The following is a 7,711-nucleotide window of genomic DNA, read 5'->3' as shown; positions in this document are numbered from 1 at the left end:
TTGTCTCTTACTTCCGTCACATCAATGGCTAGGTCTCTCGGGGTATTGATATTCCTTTCCAGCCTGTATCTGAGCCCTAAATCGAGTGCTTTGTATCTCCATGGCAATTCTCCCATTATCGCCTGCATGGCTGGGGTTGACACTGTCCGGCATATTGGGAGACATGCGTATAACACCACTCTCTCACATCTATCTAACGCGTCTCGTATTGTAGATTTTCTCAATTCACCCAGCCAAACCGCCGAACCGTATAAAGATAATGCCGAGAACACGCCATTCCACCATATTCTAAGTGTCGAGATGGATGGGCCCCATTTTCTTCTTGTGACTCTTCTGAACTGGGCTGCTAGGTTTGTCAGGCGCGTCCTCAAATTAATAAAGTGTGGGAGGAAGTTTAGACGCGAGGAGACCATTAAACCAAGATATTTTACCTGTGTCGAATATTTGATTACTTGGTTGTTAAGCTTAATCCAGGGAGGTCTCGTAGGTGCCATAATCCCCTTCAGAAGCATGCACTCGGACTTTGACATGGACACCGTCAATCCTACGCCGTCTGCGAAGGTACCCACCTTTTGCACCACTGCCATGCCGTTTTCTTCAACTATTCTCCTGGTGTTCCCCTCTATCATGACCAATAAGTCGTCTGCGTACGCTACGAATTTCACTTCTGCTTCCTCCAGCGAGATCAGCAGGTCGTTCATTATCATGTTCCAAATAAATGGTCCACATATTGAACCCTGAGGACATCCTTGTGTGACCTCACGTGTGTAAGTTTCTGATCTTCCTGTGATAACGATCCACCTATCCCTAAAGTATGACCTCCATAGTTTACTATCTCTCGCGTTGATCCGGTCTAGTTTTGCAAAAATTGCTTCCCATTTAATGTTATCGAACGCCCCTACAAAGTCTATGAAGATGCCTAGCACGTATTTCGACTCGGATTTTTCGACGGTTTCTATTACATCTAACCAGGCGTCTTGGGTGGACTTACCAGCTGTAAACCCGTACTGTTTTGCGGACACCCTTTCTTTATTTTTTATATCTTCGGCAAGCCTTTCCACCATTAACTTTTCTAGTATTTTGGACCATGCGGGCAGTAAACATATTGGCCTATATGATCGTGGCTGTGACTTTGGCTTATCAGGGGATTTGAGCAGAATGATGGTCTTTGCTTTTTTCCACTGTCGCGGGAAAATTCCGTCTTGGAAGCATTTGTTAATGATGGTGACGATATATTCCGGTGCTAGGTTGAAAATTTTCTTGATCGTTGACCCGGTTAACCCATCGAGCCCTGGGGCTTTCCGGCCCTTCACTTTTCGTAGCAGTTCTGCTATTTTCTCCTTGGTTACCTCATAACTCGACTCGGCCCCTTCATCGTCGGTGATCGTTTCAACATTGTGCGGCAATTCCAACACTGGTCCAAAGAATGTTCTTGTTAGGGCAGCCGCTGCCTCCTGCCAGGACGCCGCAACTCTACCGTCTACGTCCACAGCCATCAAGTCCGTCGGCCCTTTCTTGCCTCTTAGGAGTTTATAAACGCCACCCCATGGGTCCAGCTTGTCTCTAGTCTGTGCGGTTACATAATCCTGCCAGTGTGTCCTTTTAGCATCAACTACGCTTTCCTTGTATCTTTTGTTTGCTGCTTTCCATTTTTCCCTAGCTTCCATACATACTCTTGTTATATTTTGGTCCTCGATGTTTGCGTCGGCACTACGCTTGGTCAGCTGGTATTCCTTCCGCAACTTGCGTGTCAGTTTTCTCATCTGTGTTAGATTGGAGGTCCACCACTTCGCGTTATTCTTCCAGGGGTTTCTGACCTTGGTCTTTTTTAAGGAATTTTCGACCCAGCCGTTTAGGGTATTTACCATGTCGTCCAGCGGAAGACCTGCGAACTGTGCGTGAGAGTAGGCACATCTGTTGAGGTTGAACTGTTCCCAGTCCATCGTCAATTTGTACTTCTCCAAACTATGCTGCTCTAGGGGGGCTTCGGTAGAATGTGGAATAAGATCAACCTGGATAAGATTATGATCACTGATGCCCAGATCTGGACACACTTCCCAATTGAATGAAAAGTCGCGTTCCAGTCTCGGCCCGGCTAACGTTATGTCGATATCGCTGGAACCCGTGGGTCCTGAGAAAGTGTAAAAATCCGAGGGAGAATTAAGGATGAGAAAGTTATTATGGTTAATATATTCTGATAGGGTCTCCCCTCTCAGTTCCCTATTACGACTTGCCGCAATGTTCTTACTGTGCCAGAATCTGGAGGTAGCATTTGCGTCGGCACCTAACAGGAATGGATGATTCGCAAAGCCCGAAATTCCCTTGTTCATTTTATATATACTGACCTCGATATCCGTATCAATAGGGCAGTAAATACTGCCTACCCCTATTGTGTAGTGGTTGTAATTTAGAATTATAAAAACAGCGTCCCCATCCGATACGTCACCCCTTACGAACACGTCTATGTCCTCATTTGGGACCGCTATAGCCGCCCTTGTGTTGTCATCAATATAGAACACCCTTACGTCGCCCAATCCCGCTACCTTCCCGTTTAGCATGTATGGTTCCTGAAGGATCCATACATCCCCGACCCCTTCGCATATCATTTTTGCCGTATCACCCATGACCGCGATGCTGTGTTGACAGTTTTGCTGAATTATTTTTAGTTTGAACGTAGGCTTGTTATTACTATTAGACATAGCTATTAATACGGTTAGGAACTAGATTAGTTTGATTATATGTCGCCGGAGTACCTTACCTTACGTTTTTCGATGTCAAGGCGTTTCTGATACAGTGGACACTCCTGGTCGTTCGCGCCATGCTTCACATTTTCTAATCCTGAATATCTTTTGCAATTCGGGCAACTCTTCTCTGCAGCATTGCATTCTGATAACACATGCTCTCCTGAACACCTCGGACATAACTTACCGTTTCGTTCTGCACAGTACTTCTGAACGTGTCCGAATTGCGAACACTTGTGGCATACTGCTACCCTAAGATGCTCCTCTACGAAAATAGACAACAAATCAAGTATTATCTTTCCACCAAGGTTCATTATAGTTTTATAAATTATTGGCTTGACTTGGATAAGAATGTTTTCTTTACTTTTGTTCCTGCATTCGCGTTTTGTTAGTATTTTCACGCTCTCATTCCATTTCGCCTCCGACATTGCCTCTTTGAAGCTGGTGTTTTGATTGTAGATCTCGGTCAGCAATTCTGGGTCACTGTAACCCTTTTCAATTCCGCTAAGTTGCAGCACTGGATCAGAGTTCTTTATTTCTTTATATTCTATTCTTTTATCTTTACTCAGTATACTTCCAATTTTCTTTCGCTGCTGATCCGAATACGACTCGATCAATATACCACCAGTTTTCAGTGGGATTATAGCCTTTGTAGGCCCTCCAATTTCGTTGATACTTAGGGTTTCCTTTAACACCTTTTTTATCGTCTTCCTAACTGGAGTAGGACTGGTGCTCTCGTCTATCCTTTGACCCTCATTTTCGTCTCTCGGAAGTGTTACAATGGAGGCGTAACGCGTACGTTTGGGTTGAGTACTTTCTTTGTTATCTGTGATGTTATCTGTGATTTTCTCCATAGTCTTTCGTATGTCTGTGATATTTTGCGCTCTGTTTGTTGTGTTGTCTGAATTAAACCATTTGTTGTTCAGTGAGGATTTCAGATATTTATTTTCTTGTAGTAGGGAGTTTTTTTCGGTTTTTAGTTTTTCGATTATGTTGTCTTTCTCTCTTATCCCCATACCTTCCCTCATTTTTTCGTTTTCGTATCGGAGGGTGCTCACCGTCTCCTTCAATTCAATAACGTTTAACAGTGTTCGTTGCTGCTTGGAGACTAGCGTTAATATCTCGTTCTGTATTATATGTACTCCGTTTAATATTTTGCTCTGTTCAGCCCTGGTAAACGTGATCCTCCCTCTGCTGCCTTCTGATTCTTTGATTGCAGATTCTCTCACTTCGTTGAGCACGGCTTTAATCTTCTCCAGGTGTTTTGTTAGGTCCACTTCCGATGTTAGTTCTACGAATACATTGTCGTCGTCTGGCTCGCTTGATATACTTTCAATTTCGCTTTCTCGATCTGCTTCACTATCTCTAATTGTGTCTCGCCTATCACTTTTCCTTGCTTTTTGTGTGTTCGCTGTTGCCTCTTCATCCGCTTTCCTTTTCTTTTCGTTTAAGAGAGCATCCTCGAGTTTCAGCTCCACTCGGTAAGTGTCCGGAGGTGACCGGGGTAGTGATTTTCGCGGTTTGTGTACTGCATCGTATTCCTCCATTCCACTGATATTCGTCTTAGGTCCCTAGGTATTACGATCAAAGATGTTTGAGCCGGAATTGTCTTAGTTCTCGGTTCGGGGTGTGCGATACTTGGCAAATAAAAATCGCACACCTCAGCTCGAGGTGTGCGATAGACTTAGACAACTAAAATACAAGTACAATTTTTGTTGCGGTAAAGTATAAGAGTGTAAATAAAAATCGCACACCTCAGTTCGAGGTGTGCGATGACGTGTAACAAAAATCAAATAAATAAATCAGACCGATAATAATGACGTATTGTAAAAATAAAACCAAATATAAATAAAACGTATGTAAATATAAAACTTAACCTAGCTTAAAATAAATGTAAATATAAAAACCTAACCTAACTTAATTCTAAGACTAGACTAAATATCACTAACTTTTGGTTGTTGCAGGGGGGCTGCAGCAATGCCGGGTGGGGGAACAGCACCAACCACCAAGGGGGCTCCCAAACGGGGCCCGGCGTAGGCGCACTATAACGTCACTACTAGCACTCTGCACTGGACACCAAACACGTGTGCGGGGCAAGCCCCAAACAGGTAAGGTTATAAATTTTAAGAAATTTATAGCCCCCTTTTATTCACACTACCACTTGTTTTAGCACGATCGAAAACACGTCCGCACTGTTCGACAGACAAACCAAAAGTGAGTGGGTAGGGACATATATATACCCATTTGTTTGTATTTAACGTGCCACACCCGCCCATTGGGCATTACGACACGGCCCCGTATGGCGAGGGATCGGGATACGCCCGATCAACGCGACCGAAGTCTACCAGTACCGCCCATCGGGTGTAAGCCCTCCGGAACGCCCCACTGGTGAGGGGGACTACTATCCATCGTCTACTGACTAAGCAGGCCAGTACCCGAGTTGATTACGCAACTCACACACTATTCGCAGCACGCCGAGCGCGGCGGGGTGTGCTATACCACGCCCGACGTGCCACTGACCAGCATACGGCCAACCACCACCACTACGAGTCCAACGCCAATGGCCGGCCGGGGGTATAACCCCCGTGGGCAACCGGCCCCCGTAGTACCGATTTTTCGCGACTAGCCTCCGTAGAGTTAGCCCGGATCACCGGTCGAATCCCCGCCTTTGAATCGGCTCCTCATTTATGCACTTACATGCAAGGCACTGAGTTTTGCCAGCTCGGGTACGCGGGATCGCCAACCCCGAAGGGATTACTGGAATCGCCCGTGGGCTTTGACCAGCAGTGCCCCCACCTGCGTTATGTAGTCCACTCTGTAAATAAAAATTAGATTAAGATTAAGGTAGTGTTAAGTTATTATGTAAATGTAGTTTAGGTATTATGGTAGTGAGTAATGTAGTGTTAATTTGTCTTTTATTCTGTTGCAGACGATCTTCTTCCCTTGCGCTAGTCATCCGGCCTCTAATTTGCTGTCACGGTTTTGGTAAGTCTCTGTGATGTTAGGGTTAGGTCTTTTATTATCCTGTTTACTAAATATGTTTCTTTTGTTTCAGTTCCCAGGCATCATCAGGCTCGGCTCCCAAAACCTGTAAGTTCTCATACCTCTATTATCTCTGAAAACTAATGTTTGTCTTGTTACAGAACTGGCCTCTCTACTCAGCTCATAGGCGGCGGTAAGTTACAGTTATTATTACTACAACTAGGTCTTACATCTACTATATATGTCAATTGTCGGTTACAGGTACGGGCTGCTACAAGACTACCTCCTAGAACTAACTCGACACCCAAGGTATGTTTAAAAGTTAAAGTTTTTATGATTCGATGTCTAACCTTGTTTTCTATTGTTACAGGTAGCGACCGTCTTCGGGGGACACGATATCAACGGACACCTGCATCCCAGCTCTCCGCCAGTTCTACCCTTGATCGAAGTCATGCCCAATTTTTGCGCTACTTTACCTTAATCATTACTAATATTTAAGACTAACATGCACGTGTACTTAGGAGCTAATGTAAATAAAATTAAGTGTAAACTATATGACTAGAATTTACAGGTACTAGGGTATTTATATACAAACTGTATACAAAACTAGACTAATGACTGACATGTAAAAATACCTAAGACTAGAATACTTAAGACTAGAGTGTTAATTTAAAGACTGTATACAAGACTAGACTAAGAGTACCTGCTAATGACTGACATGTATATTTTTAAGACTATTAAGACAACACTAATATGTAAAACTTAAGTAATTTAAGATTGATAAGACTAACATTGCTATCGTAGAGTTAAAACTATACAATTAATGCTCTTGTACACATCCTGGCAGGGAGATATAGACGACTGTAAGAGTTTTGTTCAATATATGTGTCAACCTATTTACGCTTTTCAATAACCCAGTTCATTTACCAGATCCTGGATCGTGTTTTGAATTGTACTAAAAAACCACTGGATCCCCTGTCCACTTGGCCCCATAAGGGAGTACCAAGCAAGGGGTGAGTTATCATCAGAGGCGTTGTTGCTGTTTCGTCTTCTAAGATATATAAGGAAGGTAAGTATATTCACATATTATATCGTATTATTAATAATTCCCGGTAACCCTGCGCATTCACCATTTTTCACATTTACCCGGCTCCTCCACCATTTTTCTCTCTGACCCGGAACCTCCGCCCTTTTCTTCTATAACCCGACAAACTTTGAAGCTTAATCTTGAGATATAAATATAGAAATGTATTAAGATAATTAAGATAAATAAGTAGACTCAGTATTATTAATAGATTAGGGGTTATTAATATGGAGTGATAAGTATGGAGTAGTAAGCAATAAGATGAGAATGTACGATACTGTAGTAAGTATGCTGCAATTAGGATGTTAAATAAGAAATATGGAGTAATAAATATTGAGTAGTAAGTAATAAGATAAGAATGTGCGATACTCTAGTAAGTATGTTGCAATTAGGATGTTAAATAAGAAGTAGATGAATATAAAATGATTAAATTAGGATAATAGATATATATATCTATATGTGAGTATTGTATAATAAGATATAAATAAGATGAATTATGAAAGTATTAAGAATTAAGAATATATTATTGAATAAGGATGCGTGTATGATGCAGAAAGTTAAAGATTTGAAATAAGATGGAATATTTGGCTATTTGGGATTAGGAGGTATTATGGCGTGATATGATATTTGTAATTAGAAGAATGAGTGTGGTTAAATGAGGATGCATATGGCTATTAAAATGTTGAGATAGATACCAACTATGGTTTGAGTGTCGTCAGCGTGAAGGTTCCGTTGTATAATGAGGGGGGAAAGTTATGAATGTAATAAAAGTAGCGAAGACTTTTCAGTAACAGTGGTTTTGGGGATTACGTCACCAGTGTCTCCTTTTTCCTGGCAAAGACAGACTCACAGAAATTTCGGAACTTTTCATATTCTACTCTTTCTTCCATGAACCGGTTTATGT

This window comes from Zophobas morio, unplaced genomic scaffold, assembly GCF_036711695.1.
Source record: "Zophobas morio isolate AGI-343-1 ecotype UQ-CSIRO unplaced genomic scaffold, CSIRO_AGI_Zmor_V1 ptg000510l, whole genome shotgun sequence".
Classification (NCBI taxonomy): Eukaryota; Metazoa; Arthropoda; class Insecta; order Coleoptera; family Tenebrionidae; genus Zophobas; species Zophobas morio.
This window is presented reverse-complemented; position numbering follows the sequence as displayed.